This window comes from Megalobrama amblycephala, linkage group LG22 (assembly GCF_018812025.1).
Source record: "Megalobrama amblycephala isolate DHTTF-2021 linkage group LG22, ASM1881202v1, whole genome shotgun sequence".
Classification (NCBI taxonomy): domain Eukaryota; kingdom Metazoa; phylum Chordata; class Actinopteri; order Cypriniformes; family Xenocyprididae; genus Megalobrama; species Megalobrama amblycephala.
Genome location: NC_063065.1, coordinates 11,887,240 through 11,906,613, shown reverse-complemented (window position 1 = coordinate 11,906,613; position 19,374 = coordinate 11,887,240). Strand labels below are relative to the sequence as shown.

At 37.8% G+C, this 19,374-nt stretch overlaps 1 long non-coding RNA gene across 1 annotated transcript in view; it reads right to left on the bottom strand.

The window, feature by feature from the left end:
• Nucleotides 1-3,900: 3,900 nt before the first annotated feature.
• Nucleotides 3,901-19,374, bottom strand: part of LOC125258471 — a 25,827-nt gene continuing 10,353 nt past the window's right edge. The window contains exons 2-3 of the long non-coding RNA XR_007182629.1: nucleotides 6,059-6,127; nucleotides 3,901-4,327 (exon numbers count right to left, since the gene is read on the bottom strand). This is a non-coding gene — a long non-coding RNA (uncharacterized LOC125258471). The remainder of the gene's footprint in view (nucleotides 4,328-6,058; nucleotides 6,128-19,374) is intronic.

Here is a 19,374-nt window from a genome sequence, read left to right as displayed (position 1 = left end):
GTGTAGCTACATATGAAGTAGACTCGCTCCCTTGGTCAAAATCGAGGGAGCGAGGGTCTGTCCATATAAACTTCCCTCATCCACTTCACGAAGTGGAACGCACTTCAAAATGGCGGCAGGGATTCCCCTGAGGGGAAGTGCTTAGGGAAGTTTGCGAGTGCGTGCCTAAAACTGGAGTGGAACGCAGCCGTAGAGATGCAAAGTCCGATTCATTTCCACGAACCGGTTCTTTTCGGACAGTTCGGCTCAATGAACCGGTTCAAAAAGATTTATAGGTTCCTGCGTCATCATGCAATGATGTCACTATGCATTTCTTTTCAACTCACTGCCATGTTATATCAATGAAACATTCAAATAAAGTCATTTGTGTCAACGCATATTGAAACATTCAAATAAAAAGTTAATTGAACGTATTGCTCATTATTGCCTTTCATTTACTTAATGGAGTTTATGGTCACAGTTTCATTCGCAGATCCTTATGTCGGATATGACTGACCAATATTGAGTAGGCTAGCCTATATCTCAGATAAGATTCGCAACTACAGCACACATTTGATGCACAAACAATGTTCTACATGTCTAAAGTATAGGCCTATAAAAAGAATAAACCAGTCTTATAAACTCATTGATTTTGCTTAACAACTTCAAATATAACATGAGTGGATTCTCACTACATTAACCTAAACATCTGATTGGTCATTATTTTCAACAAATGGCTGTGATTGGCTACAATACTCAAAGCTGCAAAAGTACGTTGTAAATAGACACATTTGCAGCATCGAACGTCACGAATGACAGCTTCAGTGATTTTAAAGGAAGCTTCACTCGCTGTGTAATTGGTAATTTCATTCGCAATTTGAATAAAAGTTTTCGTTTTTCATGATAATTTGTGACCTTTCCTACAAATATATAGCCTACTTCACACTTCAAAGTGACAAAAAATAGACAAAAATAGATTTTTAATGTTATAATAGGGATTTGACAATCTCTAAAACTGAATTCAAAAGCAAAACGTGCAAAAGTGGAAATGGCTAATGAGCCAATAATTCCTCCTCTGCCGCCATCTACTGGTTATGGTGGTAATTTTATTTTTTAAAATTTAAAATAAGTGTTTGTTTTTCTCCAAATGTTACTTTTACTACATAGTGAAACTTTTAGATTTACAAACGGGGACAATCTTTGAACGATGAACAAAAAACGTTTTTAATCATCACATTAAAAATAACATTTAAATGGTATAATATTCAAAATTTTGAGCGTTGAAATGCTGGAAAAGGTTGTGTGAAATACAAAGTAGGCTACTTGAAATCCTTGAAAAGTGCTTCATTCTTAACAGTGATCTATAATTGTGTAATTTTCTGGGCCAAAACTTGTTTTATACCATGGTTTCAAACATTTCAGGAAGCTGTAAGCCAGTGAACAGTCATTTTAAAAACATAAGGATGAACTGTGAGGTATTAATGAGGTACAAATTAATAAGCCTAAAATTAAGTTCTATGTAAGCAAAGCAGAGCACAAACGGTAGCATCTGAGAAGTGTTTCATGTAAATGCAAATGTGAGCCTCAAAAGTGGGAAATAAAAATGCTTCATAATTAAAAAACATCCATCACAAGCTGTCTGCTTTTACATGGGTACCTGTATGACTTATCAGACAGGACTGTACTTGCTTCCAAAACAATATGATTCACAGACCAACTATTTCTCCACCTTCACAGAAACAATGTTGTTACAGTTTTTTTTTCAATTGCTAACATACTTTTGTCCAATCTGTAGTCACATTTTCAAAACGCTAAACACATTTAGCAGAACATCTGTCTGTTGTGGCCATAATACCATTAACACAATTCATGTCGTTTTCACATAAAATGCAGTCAATTAACATGTTTCTAAAATGCTTTCATTTTCTTTTTATATAAGCTTACCCCATACCAAAATCATGGCTCTTTCTCATCTTATTTGCAAATGCTTAAACATCAAGTCAGAAATGAAGACCTAATGTTCCAATCTTTAAATATAGGATAAAACCTATACTTTTGCAACAACAGCAGTACTGTAAAATATAAAACAAAAACTGAAACAATTGATAAGCATTTTTAATTAGCAGATCACTTAAATATTTAGAAATAGCAGATTCCAATCTCACCTGGAGGCCTAGTTGTTGAATTTATTTTCATTACACACAGTAAAATAGGACTCTTTGAATCAGATTTGTTCAGTGTGTATGAAGAACACCACAGAGGAGCAGAGAGAAAATAATGTCTGGGTAAGGGAGAAGAATAGATGAAGGAGGAGAGAAGAAGTTGGATCAGGACAAGGGAGAAGAAGAGGTATGGGAGAGTAATGCGTGCTGGATTGTGCATCTCTATGGTTTTCCCCCTTACACATGTAGAACCTATGAAAGCTTATTTCTGCCATGAATAGAAAATAAAAAAGGTAATTGTGACTTTTTTCCTCTCAATTCCTAGTTTATATCTCACAATTCTGAGGGGAAAAAAAGTCAGAATTGTGAGCTCTAAACTCACAATTGCAAAATAAAAAATATTTTTGATAAAAAAAAGTCACAATTACTTTTTATGTTTTTTTATTCTGTGGTGGAAAAAAAGCTTCCATAATAGCCAATACCATGTATGTTGGATTAGTTGTTGATCAATGGCAGCAATTTCATGTTTTCATTTCAGTAAAAGCTTTATACTACAATGATTTTACTACGATTCCACTACCACTGTTCCATATTTATAAAATATGTGGTCTGCGTAGGGCACTATCTACAAAGGGGACACCATCCCACCCTCTATGGGGGCAACATCAACACCACAAACCCCCATAAAGAGATTTCAACCAAGGGGGCAACTGAAGTTCTGCATAGGGGACTTACCAGTATCTGCCCTGAGCAATTCTGTTACTTTCTTCTACTTCTCTTTTTCTACTGCACATTCTATAAAATAATGTTTAATTTCTGTTGCCAAGAATACACATTCAACACTCAACCAAAATGTAGAATGGCTTACATGCATTATACTTTTACTGCAGTAAAAGGAAACTGAATTTTAAAAACTATGGATTTCATATTTTCTGCATGACAAGCAATGCAGTTTTCATAATTCAATTCAATTTTCAATTCAATTCAATTCAATTCACATTTATTTGTATAGCGCTTTTCACGATACATATCGTTTCAAAGCAGCTTTACAGAGAATGCATGTCAATTTAAAGAATGCAGTAAGCAAATAATGTAATAATTTAGGCAATTACCATCACTGTTAGCAGTTTAACTGAAGATCGAAGCAATGAGATCCTGGAAAAATGAATTACATCTTAACAATAATTAGGATATATAGAATTTTGGGAATGTGCATGTTGAACCAGATGATTGCGTCTTCTAAAGTCCTCGCAGGAGTTGGTGCCGTCTCTTCATATGTGTTGGTCATCTGAGGTCTTCTTAAGAGGCTGGATCCAAACTGAAGCTGACGTCCTCTCTAGTCACCTCGGGAGGAGTGTCCCGAGGTAAAACAGAAAGGCAAATGGAGAATAATTAGCATAGCTGCTGTTCATAACATTAAGCAAAGATAGTCATGTGCAATTGATCTGATATAAGATGCATTATGTGAAATCTTGGCTAAAGAGATGCATCTTTAATCTAATCTAGAGTGAGTCTGAGCCCCGAACATTATCAGGAAGGCTATTCCAGAGTTTCGGATGCCATTTTTTGATAATGCCATCAACATTTTGACAGTCATTGCGCTTTGATTGATTATATGTTCATGTTATATATGAACATATATGTTCAGGTTTGCTGTGTTTTGATATAGTTAGTATGTGTTGAAAAAAGGTTTTTAGCATTTTGAAATGTAGAGTTTGTGTATATTTACCAAAATATGGTTTTGGGCAGAAAATGAACTATTTGGCTAATTGTGTGATGTATGTGTGTTGCTGTGTTAAGAGTTTAGAAAAAGTACTTTAAGTATTGGTAAATGCTTGTTAGCAACTGAAAAAAACTGTAATATAATAAAAGATAACGAGTTGTTGTAGATTTTGTACAGTGCAAGGAGATATCTGCATATTGAATATGGGAGTGCACCCGAAGAATACCAGTATGGCAATATGTTAATAGGGAATTATAATTGGTAATGCATGATCATAATCATGATTATACAACAGGTTTTCAACTATTTTTATCATGTTGATGATAATTTAGAGAGATTCATGTATCCAATATCATACTTCCCAGGCGTTCACATTACTTTGCCCAACCCCCTACAGTACAGTACTGTGAAAAAGTCTTACTTTCTCATCTGAAATATTGACCTACTTCACCTTTCTTATTGCCTGACAGAAAAAAAAAACAAGATGATAATCCAACAGCCTGAGGTGTTCCAAAGAAAAAGCATCATAGACATCAAGTCAGAACAATAAACTGAGGAAACTGAGAATTATAAAGAAACAGGGATAATGAAGAATTAAACAAGACACAGAAATGAAAACATACTTAGAAACACAAAATGAAATCAGTGCGTTTTCGTTTTAAAACGCATACATTTTGCTACGGTTACGCCTGTAGTTTACACTACGAACTTGAAAACGCCGGGTTGCATTTCAGGCCCCGTTTATACTAGCGCGTTTTTGTTTTAAAATGGCGTTTTAAAATGAGAACAATCCTCGTCTATACTGGCGTTTTTCCACAGATTTCAGAAACGATCTCCGTCTACACTACACGGCCGAAAACGCAAGTAACATGACCGTTCATGCACACTGAGCATGTGCGTACAAGTGTAAACTTAGCTCTTGTGCTTGTGGGTAAGCTGCAGTATTTAAAATATGGGGAGCTTAACTGCAAAATAGCTGCTAAAAATGACAACAAAGCTAGCAAAGATTGCAGGTCAGTCTCCATGTAATTGTTTACACGGCCGTCAAGGCTACTGTGAGAACTCGTATCTTATTTTTAGTGAAAAAAAGCTTCCATGTTTACTCTGACACAGCTGAAATGTTATGTGCAATTATTATAATGTTTTATAAGTATGATAAATTACACCCTAAAATTACAATTCTCAGTTGGTTTAATACATCACAGCAAACGCTTTCTAGAATTTATTTAATTCTATAAAGCTATCTTCTCATGGATTTCTTTTTGACATTTCTTTTGAATGGGAAAAATACTTTCCCACAGATTGGGAGACATTCACACTTTTATGAGGAAAAAACAGCAGAAAATATTCTGCTAACAACTGACTCCCAAAATGCATATATTAGTGTGTAACATAATTACATAGGCCTACTTACATTTAACCCTTTTTAAACATATGGAATTTAAATGGCACGAAAGAATATTACAGTTTTCTCATATCCCCAATTCTCCTGTTAAAAAAAAATGTCTGTTTCCATTTCACTGTTGGGAAGCTTGTTGAATGTGTTTTTGGTCAGAAGTTAAATCTGCTAATTTAAAATGCTTATCAATTGTTTCAGTATTTGTTTTATATTTTTCCCAGTACTGCTGTTGTTGCAAAAGTAGAGGTTTTATCCTATATTTAAACATTGGAACATTAGGTCTTCATTTCTGACTTGATGTTTAAGCATTTGCAAATTAGATGAAAAAGAGCCATGATTTTGGTATGGGGTAAGCTTATATGAAAAGAAAATGTAAGCATTTAGAAACGTGTTTTGTGTGAAAACAACATGAATTGTGTTAATGGTATGGTCGCAACAGACAGATGTTCTGAGAAGTGTGTTTAGAATTTTGAAAATGTGACTACAGATAGGACAAATGTATGTTAGCAATTGAAAAAAAAAAAAACTGTATAAAATTAAACATCACAGGACACTTTCCAAAAGTAATTTATGTGAACTAGCATTTGAGGTACCAACAAGTTCAAGCATTAAAATGTTTTTAATGTAATATTTGGTTAAGTTACATAAGCACAGAGGTTTACTTCATTTTGTACTTGGCAACCAAACCAAATGTTACATAAATGTGCAAATTTAAGACTTCCAGTCAAGGTTAGCAAAAGTGCCAACAGTGAGCCAGTGAAAACTGCAAACAAGTGTAATTAAACTTGAACTTACATTAATCCTGTTTGGCCCAGTGGTTTGTAAAATACTTTTTGCACGAGTGCAGTGAAGCCAGACAGGAGCCTAAAGGTGACAGGATGTAAGAAAGACAGTCAGTCTGTGTACCCATCCACGTCAATGGGACTTTAGCATCTAGTAGAGTACAAAAATAAGGGTTTGTGTGAGTTTCTGCAGTGCATAAACAAATGATTGAACAATTGACCTTGAAACAATATATAAATTTTACATCTGTGGCATTTCTAAATCAAAGTAGACAAAACAGCAAGAAGGACAGGAAAGGTGGTGTTGAAAATAAGCTGTAGAGATTTATCCTGTTTACAAATTCCACCTTGCTAACTATGCAAGGTTTGACACTTCCTGAAGTACCTGAGGGGTAAGTCATAGTGTTGTTTTGGCATCAACACTCCCAAAAAGAAATTCACATAATTGTCTCTGAAAGGCATGCAAGCCTTAAGTGTAATATGTAAATACCACATGACTCTAGCATACTTGGGCTCACCTTATATTACTTTACAACCCGTTTTCACTGACTAGTGTTGAGATGTCGCCGTTACTCATTAACACATTTTTGGGTTTTCAATATTGATTTGATACTGTGTGGAAGTAGCCTGGGTGCCAGCCCCAACCCCGCCCACAACATTTTTTGGACGGGAAGTTCGGTCTGGACTCGATCCATTGTGGAGTAATTATGCTCGGCTCCCAGAAGGCCGAGCCAATCAAATTGCCAGGGCGGGCTTTAATCGATGATGGACAGGCTATCTGCGGTTACGTAACCACCCACGTCATCAAAGAGCGCTTGGGGAGTTTGATTGACAAGCGATCTAACCAATCAGAACGCAGCATCTGCCATTTTGTCCGACAAAGCAGTCAGGAGTTAGAAGATTAACATCGGTGGAGTTAAACTTGAAAAATTGTGCATATTGACGTCTTTCCGCGTTTGAAACAACATTCATTCTCATGTTCATTCATGTTTATTTGATGCTATAAATGGACTAGTAGAAAGAGATGATCGGTTAACGAGCCTCTTGAGCTGAGGCGCTACAGCAATCTGTCACGATCATGGTCACAACACATTAAAGAGCCACAAAACGTTTTTTATTGTTTGAATTTTTTTAATAACTACACAGTTTGAAAGCTGGGACTTTGTTTAATATCATAAGTAACCTGCTCTGTCTCGTCTGTCGATGTGTTGTCAGTTTCCTCTTTGCTCCGCGATGTATTTTCCACTCTGTGTGGCGTGACAGCGCCACGGCTTGTCGGACAAAGCAACAGTAACTAAGGGGGGCGAGTCTTTGCGAAAGGTCAATTAGTTTACAACAATGATGGCTGTTGTTGAAGAACTGAGATGTGTAGATTCCGCCATCGCGTCCGTTATAGAAGATATCGACAGCGCATTAATTTTAAAAGAGGAACAGAGGACCGCGATCAAGGCATTTGATGATGGGAAAGATGTCTTTGCCGTCCTTCCTACGGAATTCGGCAAAAGTTTGATTTATCAGCTGGCCCCGATGGTCGCTAAGAAGAGTTCTGTTGACAACTATGCGTCGCTCAACATACGTCACTTACTCTGTAGCTCTGATTGGTTGTAGGTCTATCCAATTGAGGTCTTTCCTGGATCGGTTTAAATACGCCCCCATAATCAAAGCCCAATGGAGCAGTATCAGACTCATATTCTGACTAGAATTGAGTATGACCACGTCAGGCTAGTGTGGAAGGGTTCCTAAAAGAGTTTCTAATAACTTTCTAGTGTCTTCTTCCTCTTCGCACCATTCTACAGTATATCCTGCAGTCAGCGATCCCTTTAGTTGTTTGGTCACATTTTTGAAGGTTTTTAAATCACTGAATTATCCAGGTGAACTGTGTCAACATTTATTTATCTTGTGTAATCTCTTCCTGATCCCTTCAGAATGTGGTTGGCTTAGGAAGGTTCCTCCTACAGAGACACGCACTTAGGACTGTGCATGCGCATTAGCTTGATCCAGCCTGAAAGATACCATTTTTTTGTCATGATTCAAAATTAGAAACAATGATTAGAAACAAAATTTATGAGACGGTTGTTGTCAGATTTCATTGGTGATTTCAAATATAAAAATTTAATCGAAAGCTTGGCAAACAGCTTTGGAGAATTTTATGTTTCCCCATTCAAAGAGATAGGAGCTCCACCTGCATGCCAAAGTGGCGTTTCAAAGATGGCCGCTGAGTGAAAGGACTTTTGTTAAAGGGACTTTGATAGAACAGATTGTATAACTATTTGTACAAGCGCATATTATTTATGGGTTGTTTTTGAGTCCAAACACTGTCCAACAGTGACACCTACAGGTAAAGTTACAGCAGAAGGCTTGCCTCCCCTGAGTGTGATGACTTTAAAGGTTTAAAAATTAAAAATTGAATTTATATTGGCATAGTTAAATAACAAGAGTTTAGTACATGGAAATGACATACAGTGAGTCTCAAACACTGTTGTTTCCTCCTTATATAAATCTCATTTGTTTAAAAGACCTCCGAAAAACAGGCGAATCTCAACATAACACCGACTGTTACGTAACAGTCGGGGTGTACGCCCTCAATATTTGCATATGCCAGCCCATGTTCAAAGCATTAGACAAGGGCAGGACGTCTGGATGTGCACAGCTGAATCATCAGACTAGGTAAGCAAGCAAGAACAATAGCAAAAAAGGGCAGATGGAGTGATAATAACTGACATGATCCATGATAACATGATATTTTTAGTGATATTTGTAAACTGTCTTTCTAAATGTTTTGTTAGCATGTTGCTAATGTATTGTTAAATGTGGTTAAAGTTACCATTGTTTCTTATTGTATTCACGGAGACAAGAGCCATCATTATTTTCATTTTTAAACACTTGCAGTCTGTATAATTCATAAACAACTTCATTCTTTATAAATCTCTCCAACAGTGTAGCATTAGCCGTTAGCCACGGATCACAGCCTCAACAATTGTTGATCTCTCAACAATGACTGCCATTGTTTTGTCTTAAAATGCACACCAGCAATTTTTATTTATTTATTTATTTATTTAAGGCACGTTTATAAAAGCTACTTAAATGCCATAATTGAGTTTTGGCCTTATCCTGGCTTAATCCAAGCCGTGTCTATGAAATTAGGCCATACTTTCCTTTGATAGTAAAATTCGTAGATGCCCGTTTCACCTTCCGACGCTCTGTGAGATTGTCAGGAATTTCTCCTTTTAAGAGAAATTCTTTAATATGTACATAAAACGCAAAAGAATCCATATTGCTATCATACGTCACTCTCCAGCACGTCTCTATCGATCATATGCGCACACACACAGTACAAATCGTGACAGTGACGTCGTTGTCGTAAAAACGCTAGCGGTGACAGGAAGTGGCAGTAAATTCGCGCATGCGCAGAACAAATCGTGTTTCTGGTATGGATCGAGCATAGACAGTAAAAGAAATGGACACAGCGACCCCATTGGAACTCAATTGAGAGAAGTGAAGCCCATTTTTAGCGATTTTTAGCACTTCCGTTTCTGACGCGCAGACTCAAACTAAGCTTGATGACGTCAGCAACCTGTCTGACAGATGTAAATCTTCTAGTAGCTGTGCGTGCAAACTGCCATCGTTAATCTTGCAGAGACGGCGAGCTTGAGCGGGGAGTTCTTTGGCGTGAGTGAGCAGGAGTAAGTATTCTGATTAATTATTTTGTATAGTATTTTAAAATGTAATGCCAGTACACCATATTAAGTTAATGCATACTATTGCCTGCGAGCTTCTCCTCCTGTCTGTACGGTAATTTCTCTACTGTGCGACAGAGAGTCGAGTGGTTATGACGCAATCGTTAGCCTATTTTTACAAAAACTGTTTCTACGTGGCCATAATGTAACATAGAAGGTAATGGAGCCCTTTATACATTGTCGTGTATCTTTAGAAATAAATAATGGACAAATGGAGTCTTTAAACGCCTCAGATGTAAAGTTATTCGCTGTCAAAGTGACGCCAAAATGAATGGGAGTCAATGGGATGCTAACGCAAGTGAAGTTCTGCTACAAGATGGCGGCACGCGGCCGACTTCAACTTCCGGTCGACTTCCTTGGGCACTGGGATCGAGTAGTGACACTTCCTCGTCTACTTACTTTCTCTTCGTCGTCTTGTGTGCTCGGCAAGACTGTTTTGTGCTTGAGCGCCACCAAGTCGTGTTTTACTGTAACTTCAGCAGCTCAAGGCACATGAACAAAAGCACAAATCTCATTGGTCGGCCAGTTTTTAACGCGGCGCGTCAAACCAAAAAAAACGAGCCGTCGGTGTGCACACTCACATTGGCGCCCGTTGTTTAGTCACGAGGCGTAAAACGTCGGCGAAAATCGCGCGCGATATTCGTCCCGGTGTGAACAGGCCTTTAGACTTATATTACATCTTGTAAAAAAAAAGTTTGATGGCACCTTTAAACAGACCCCCTAAAGTGTGCAGTAAGTTTGATCGGGGATAATTGAGAGTGAATGGGGGAAAGTGTCGTGAGAAGAAGCAATGTCTCCATCGCACTATGATTGGTTATGATTGGTGCGATAAATCCCGCCTCTTGATTTTGTGCGCTTTAAATGAAGACAATGGTGTTTATGGGAAGACCAATTTAAAAAGTAACTCAGCCACTTAGATATCACCGCTTTATGTCACGTCAAAATCAAATCTTGAAATGGCCTGAAAACATGATGACTGTGGGGGGTTTTAGTGAACAATCAGCTTGGAGAAATTTAAGGTGTCTGTGAATAGTGTATTCAAGCTTGATGCCTGTCTTGTGGACTTTTGTTATCCTGTCCCAGTGCCATGTTTTGTAGACCTTTGTAGTTTTTCTTGTTTATTAGTTTTCTGATTGTTCCCATGCGTTTCTTGTTTGCGTCACCCCTTGTGTACATACACCCCAGCATTTCTCATGTTCTTTGCCTGGTGTTGTCCTACTCAGATGTATCTTGAGCATTTGTTTTAGTTCTTGTTATTGCCTGATATGGATTATCCTGTTCATTGCAAGGCAATAGGCTGTTTTAGGAAGTAAATTTGAAAAAGTAAAAAATGTAATCTAAGTATATAAATTTTGGAATCTGATTACGTAATCCAGATTACATATTGTTGGATCAATTTAAATACATCTATATATCAAGACAAGTTGTATAAACATTGAAATGGAAAACACTTCTGTCTTCTAATGGAAACATTTACAAGGGAGCATGAACATCAAGTGTCCGACTGTCTCCGACTGTCACTCTTCTCTAATACATTAAAATCTTACTCTCTAGTCAAGAAGGGAATGTCTCCACACCCTTCATGAACTGTGATTCACACATACTCATTCCTTTCGCATACATAATCTATCTGGCAGCGGTATGTTTTAACTGTATCTTGTGGTTTACAGATCAGTGCATCTATTTAGGGTGTAGTCATTATACTTTTCTGAAGCGTACATGTTCCGTCACTCTATTTTACATCATTATACAAAATTATACATATTTATATAGGTTGAATTTACAGTGATTGGGACACTTTTTGCTATTGAGATGAATTGGAAAAAATGTCCCAATCAACCTTAATTGACCCTAATTGTCTCATTCCAGTGTTGTACTTAAACGATACTACAGTAAAAACATAAAAAAGCAGGAAAAGTTAACAAATAATAGATGAAAATGTTTTAGTAATAAACAAAAAGCTCAGTTTGTGCTGTCTGCTCAGACTGAGTGGAAATGTGAACCGTTTAAATGAATAAAAACTGATACAATAAAAAATAGATTTGTCACAGCTGCTATGCTACAGGTTTTAACAAAAATAAAATAGTTGCAGCTGCTGAGTTTTGTTTGCTGTGTTTGTTTGTTTAAACAACCATTGGTTCACAATATAAAAGATCCACAGAAGCCTGTTGCATGAAGGTAGTTGAACAAACTGAGTTTCAGAGTAGGTTTAGATTTGACAAATCCATATAAATCCAACCTGGTCACAATTCTTGGTATAAACGTTCTCTGTCAACTCTGGTTTGATCCAGAGTTTGCCAATCACATGGAACATGGAGAGCATCCATGCTTTTAACTTATGCGAGAGAGCAGGTGCAATTCACGACTCTTCTGAAGATTAAGAGATCATTGTGAAAAATATCATGGAATTAACATTTACAAGGCAGGAATAAAGTGAAGCTTAATTTGTTTAAAAGCTTTATATATTAATGCACGCATTACATTTATATTAATTTAAAAGCAAAGTTTAATATTGTCAATTTATATAATAATTATATGAATATATTATATGAATTATATATAATTATAATTCATATAATATAAAAAAATAAACAATTTTGGGCCCTATTTTAACGATTCAAGCACATGTGCATTAGGGCATGTCCAAATCCACTTTTGCTAGTTTAACGATGGGAAAAATGGTTGGTGTGCCCAGTGCATGGTCTAAAAGGGTTGTCCCCATTCTCCTAATGAGTAATGGGTGTGCTTTGGGCATAACATGTAATAAACCAATCCAATTCCTTTTAAAAGCCAGTTACGCTCGGCGAATTCGCTATTTACATGGCGGCATTTGTAAGCGGAAAAACTGAATTTCTGAGATTTAACCTTGTGCACAAGCAGATCATCTACAAAAAAAGCCGGATTCCACCAAAGCATTTGTATTGCGTCAAACCCAAACTGGACCAAACCAGAGTTTGCTCAAACTAATCTCAAACTTACCTGGGTAGCAACTGAAACCGGCTTTGTGCAGCAGGCCACAGAAATGTGAAGACCTGAACATGTTCCCCCCTGTTTTTCTGTCATATTCTCTCTTGGACTCTCTTTTTGGACTTTTTCGGGTTCTTAGCAAAGAACTTCTCAATGTTCTCGTCAGTCAGTCTAATACATCAAAGACTACAGATAAAGGCTGATGTGCTTAACACATTCTGAAGTACAGATTGAGGCTAGAATGCACAGTTAGTGTCTGGCTAAATGTGCAAGGCATGGTGGCTCCATGGTTCTTCCACTGGGTGAGTTTCAAAAGCACTAATCTGTCATTTGTTTGTATAACAAGAATTCACTTGTAAGTTGATCAGCAGGGGATGCAGAATAACCAGATTTGATCATATACAAAGCTGAACATCCTAAACACCAGGTCAGTACATTTTCTGTTGCAATGAGACAACATTGTTGTTACTACAGTACAGTCCAAAAGTTTGGAACCACTAAGATTTTTAATGTTTTTAAAAGAAGTTTCGTCTGCTCACCAAGGCTACATTTATTTAATTAAAAATACAGTAAAACACAGTAATATTGTGAAATATTATTACAATTTAAAATAACTGTGTACTATTTAAATATATTTGACAAAGTAATTTATTCCTGTGATGCAAAGCTGAATTTTCTGCATCGTTACTCCAGTCTTCAGTGTCACATGATCCTTCAGAAATCATTCTAATATGCTGATTTGCTGCTCAATAAACATTTATGATTATGTTCAATGTTGAAAACAGTTGTGTACTTTTTTTTTAAGGATTCCTTGATGAATAGAAAGTTCAAAAGAACAGCATTTATCTGAAATACAAAGCTTCTGTAGCATTATACACTACCGTTCAAAAGTTTGGGGTCAGTAAGAATTTTTATTTTTATTTTTTTGAAAAGAAATTAAAGAAATGAATACTTTTATTCAGCAAGGATGCATTAAATCAATCAAAAGTGGCAGTAAAGACATTTATAATGTTACAAAAGATTAGATTTCAGATAAACACTGTTCTTTTGAACTTTCTATTCATCAAAGAATCCTGAAAAAAATATTGTACACAAATATTTTGTACAATTGTACACATTAAATGTTTCTTGAGCAGCAGATCAGCATATTAGAATGATTTCTGAAGGATCATGTGACATTGAAGACTGGAGTAATGATGCTGAAAATTCAGCTTTGCCATCACAGGAATAAATTACTTTGTCAAATATATTCAAATAGAAAACAGTTATTTTAAATTGTAATAATATTTCACAATATTACTGTTTTTACTGTATTTTTAATTAAATAAATGTAGCTTTGGTGAGCAGACGAAACTTCTTTTAAAAACATTAAAAATCTTAGTGGTTCCAAACGCAAATATTTAAATATTGTGCAAGGGAAGCTTTCGTATACAGATGAATGATGATGAATACCCTCCACTGCCTCTCTGAGGGATATACAAATTCCACCAGCTCAAATTCCCAGCCAAACAGACACAAAAGTGAAAGAAATGCATGTAATTCTGTCAGCCAAATCTGCAACTTTCCTGCCCAGACAAGTGTTAAAAAGAAGAGACAGATAAAGAAGAATCCAAATCAATTCCTGTAACCTCTGCCATGAGAGCGGCTTGCAGTACCATATTGTTTTACACAATGTACTTCTAACAAGACTAATAACTTATGTCATGTATCTGTATTTAAGATTTATTTGGTTTTAGGAGATATTTTGGCATTTTGCCAAAATAAGCAAATATTTATCAAGTTATCTCTATGAGTTTGAAATTCGGTGGTACAAAATGACGTCTGTTGAAAGGAGGAAATTGTTCTGCAGAATTTATGACTCATTGGTTTCAGCTCTAAACATTACATGGTTATGCCAAAAGGAATGATTCACAAAGTGATTGTGGGCATGCTATAAAAAAAAAAAAGATGACTGTGTATCTGGACTATGATAGTTATTATGAGGTTTAAGTTTTGGCTGCAATACCATTTGACTTATTTTGTGTATTCCAGTTCAAACAAATAAGCAGGTTAAAAGAGAGCATTTTTATTCTTTATTTCTTTTTTTTTTTTTTTTACATTAAAAGTGGATTAATGCGGGTATTAAAAACACTAAAGCCATTATAGCATATTCGGTAAATGTTTCTAATATTTAAAATAATTAATATGCCTATTAGTATCATATTTATGAGCAAAAGCTTTTAAGTTGATTTTTTTTCAAAGAACCAGTTCGTACAATGGAACTAATCGTTCGTGAACTGGACTGATCTGGTGGCAGCGGTTTTCAAAGTGTACTGATGACTAATGGAGCGAGAAGTTAAGTTACTAAAATGGCCGAATACATAGTGATTTTATGCAAAAGTTCAGTAAACAAGAAGGTATGTTACAAAAGAATATTGCACAAATGGCTGCATACTGCTTCGGGTGTGTTCATGGTGTGTGTTCATTACTCACTGCTGTCTGTGTGTGTTACGCCTGAGAATAGACCGAGAAAGATCACGACACATAATGAGTGATGTTTTCCATATGATGATGTAAAATTATATTATATATATATATATATATATATATATATATATATATATATATATATATATATATATATATATATATATATATATATATATATATATATATATATATATATATATATATATTACATACACACACACACACACACACACACACATTAACTTGTAACCATATGCACAAAGTCCTCAAAGCATTTCTCGTTCTTTTCACCAATATAAACATGAATATGCGTATATTCTTACATAACTCGTAAACAGTTACGACAATAAACAGTATGAAACGTAATACAAACTATATAAAAGCCTTTAAGCTTTTCCACATGGCGAAAACCATATTAACATTACGCAACCATGCGTCAGGGCCAACTACCATGTGCTCCGCGCATAATCACGCACTATCACACTCAAAATAAACTTTTAAACTTTCAAATAAAACATACACGTCATAAACATTTAAACTCGTTTTCTAAATGATTTATACTAACTTTAGTGGTCCGTTACCTGAGAACAGACGGAGAAAGATCACGACATAATGAGTGATGTTTTCCATATGACGGCGTTTACTCGTATGAGCCAACTCTTGCGATCTCATCTGATAGCGTTCGCCCGCATGGAGGAACTCTCGCGATACCGTGAGAGAGAGCTTGACATGAGCGATCGATCTCAGATAAACGGATCTTCTTCTTCTTCTTTTAGTTTCTTGTCAGATTGCATCGTTTATGTGTTGCATACCCCTACCTACTGTACAGGAGTGTGTAGAGTGTTGCAGTAACCTTTGGTTATTCAATCAAAATGGGGCAAAAAAAAAAAAAAAAAAATTTTAAATTCTTCTTATTAATTAGAATTCTAATTCTTTCGCTTTGCATTCCTTGTTCCCCAAGAATATCCTCAATGCTATCGTCCATTTCTTTCCATCTTTAGGCGTTTCTCAATGTCAAGGAAGGATCCTCGGAAGCCAGAATTTCGAGGATGCTACGTCATCGACATCCGTCGAAGGACTGTTCCAATGTTGAGGATCCTCGGAATTTCAAGTCCTTCGTTAGAAAAATATCCCATATACAGGAAAGCATGCATATGTGTAGCCTTCGCGCTCTTTGCGCTCTAAAATCACCCACAATCATATGCACGCAGCTTTGTGATCCTTGTTTAAAAATTTTTTTTAAAATATTGGACGTTAGCGGGCAATATGCTTTTGTTACGGTTGCTGGTTGCAGAGACGAGTTGCCGTAGATGTAACACCGGGGAGGGGGGGTGGGCGCCCTGGAGACCTCATGCCGGTGCAGGGAGAGGCATGGGTAGGAGTGGAGGTCTCCAGGGCAGGTCCATGAGCCATGGCGGGTCAGGTGCGGTGGGCAGCTATGGCGGGTCAGGTGCAGCGGGCTGCCACGGCGGGTCAGGTGCAGCGGGCTGCCACGGCGGGTCAGGTGTAGCGGGCAGCCACGAAGGGTCAGGTGCAGCGGGCAGCCACGAAGGGTCAGGTGCAACGGGCTGCCACGAAGGGTCCGGTGCCGTGGACGACCATGGCGGGTCAGGAGCCGAGGGCAGCCATGGCGATTCAGGGGCCGAAGGCAGCCATGGTGGGTTCAGAGCCTTTAACGAGGCCTTGATGCCGTCGAGCCCTAGAAGCGCTGAAGGACCGGCGGGAGATGGTGGAACCAGAGGCTCCGCCGACCGAAGCGCAGCCGGAGCTCCAGAAGGCCGCAGTTGAAGACAGACGACAGACAACAAAGCGAACACCGGAGGGAGTGAGGAGGCCAACTGGAACCGAGGGACGGAGCGGAGACGGAGGAGTGCAGTCCAGAGGGGAGGGCAGGGACCAAGGTGTGAGCGGAGGCAGGATGGAGACTGGTGAGACTGGTGGACTGATGGGCAACGGTGGAGCAGAGGGAGGTTGGAGCCAGGGTGAAGGTAATCGACCAGAGGGCCGAGGTGGAGATCTGGGTGAGGAGGCTTGAGGCAGAGGTGCAGTGCGGACACAAATGGGAGGAGGTGGGAGAGGGAGGCAGGGAGGGAAAACAGTCCTTGGGCTGAAGAATTCCATAACAAAGTTCATAATAGGAGCTGGTTCGTGATAGGTAGGAGCGGCTGGCTCGGCGGCGGCTGGAGCCGCAGGCTCGGCGGCGGCTGGAGCTGAGGGCTCGGCGGCGGCTGGCGGCCAGGAGTGGGCAGGACCGTTGAAGCGGTATGTGCAGGGTTTTGGGGTAAGGTGAGCTGGCGATGCCCGATACGTTGCTAATAGGGCTGGACTGGGACTCTGGTTACTTTGAATTTTACTGACTTCAAAGTTAGAACCATTTAAGGAGAGAATTAAATTTAGAGAATCGACTAAGGAGAAATTACAGGCTGGTTCGTCATAACGAATTACGTCCCGGTCCAGTCCCATCAGAAACACAACGTTAATACAGGCATCGGTCCAGCTCACCAAATTGGAAACCTCCAAAAACTCCTCCACATACCTCTCCAACGGCCTGCCACCCTGCCGCAAATGGCAAAGCCTCTCCTCCGCTTTGAGAGGCCTCGGGGGTAAGGGAACAAGGAAAATCCCCATCTTTGTAATTGTGGAAGTCCAGCGGTTGGGTCTGTCCTTCTGTTACGGTTGCTGGTTGCAGAGACGAGAAGTAAACGGAAATCCACAATTAATGGGTCTTTAATGAATACAGGAGCAAAACGAACAACCAACACATATAAGATAACATTTAGGACAGACAAGGAGTGAAGGGAGTGAGTCCATTATATAGGGAGTGATGATGATCAGGAACAGGTGCAGGTGATCCGTGATGATGGGGAGATGACGAGGGAAGTGAGTGCAGGTGTGGAAACACAAGGAACATGGGAAATGGAGTCCTGGAGACGAGGGAACTGTGACAGCTTTCAAATGTAAGTATATTTACGTTACCAAACATTTGTTATAACTGTAGTAAATATGTCAGATAAATAAAGTTTAACGTTTAAATGCCAGTACAAATTACTACCGTACTGATATTATAAATTATACAAATACAAATTACGTTATTGATGGCTAACTGAACCGGACCGTCATTTAACAATTGTTAGCTTGGTTGCCGTCACCGGCATTTCTTTTACCTTTTCACTGACGTAATGACGCAATGACGTGCACTTGCTAGTCTGTTCTATTTACGTGTTCTCCGAATGCTAAAGAGGAGCCTTGCCTAGCCTCTGAAGGAAGTGACTTGGAAGGACCAGTCCTGCCAAGGAAGTATCCTTGACATTGAGAAACACCTTTTGTCTCTGATCACTGTACCTTCTACATCTAATTAAAATATGTTTTACATCTTCCTGTGTTTGGCATTCTGTGTTTGGCATTCTGTACATAAACCATTTCCTTTTCCTATCAGCTTCAGTGTTGCATTCAGTCCTGTATGTCCCATTCTTAATCTTGAGTATACTATTTCTTCCTTCCTATTTTTCATATTAATTCTTTTTCCTCCAACCTGTTTCTGAAAATTGTAATATTGCCTAGCCTTAGTTTCTGCTTCCCATTCCTGTTGCCATTTCTTTGTTATTTCAAATTTTATTTTACCTTTCAATTCTCCTTTCCCTATTGGAACATTAATTTCTATTTCTTTATTTTTTTAGTGCCTTTTTAGCTAAATCATCTGCCTTTTCATTACCTCTAATTCCATTATGTGCTAGAACCCAACAGAACTGAACTGTTATTCCTAGGCTTTGAATATTTAATAGTATATTTCTAACCTCTACTATTAGATCATCTCTGACTGAAACTCCACTTTCTAAGCTCTGCATTACAGCCATTGAATCTGAGCATATTAGCATATTATTTTAATGGTTTTATCCACCTTAATGCTGTTATTATACCAATCATTTCAATTGAATATACTGAAAGGAAATTATTTAGTCTATACTTCAGACCTTTTTTAAATTCAGGAATATAGATTCCTATACCGCAATGACCATTTTGATCTTTTGATCCATCTGTGTAAATATTGATAAAACCATAAAATGAAGAAGACAAATATCTTTCACTATACCATGCAAAACTCTGTTCATCTGAATATTCTCTTTTTTCTTTCAATAGTTCTATGTTGACTTCTGGC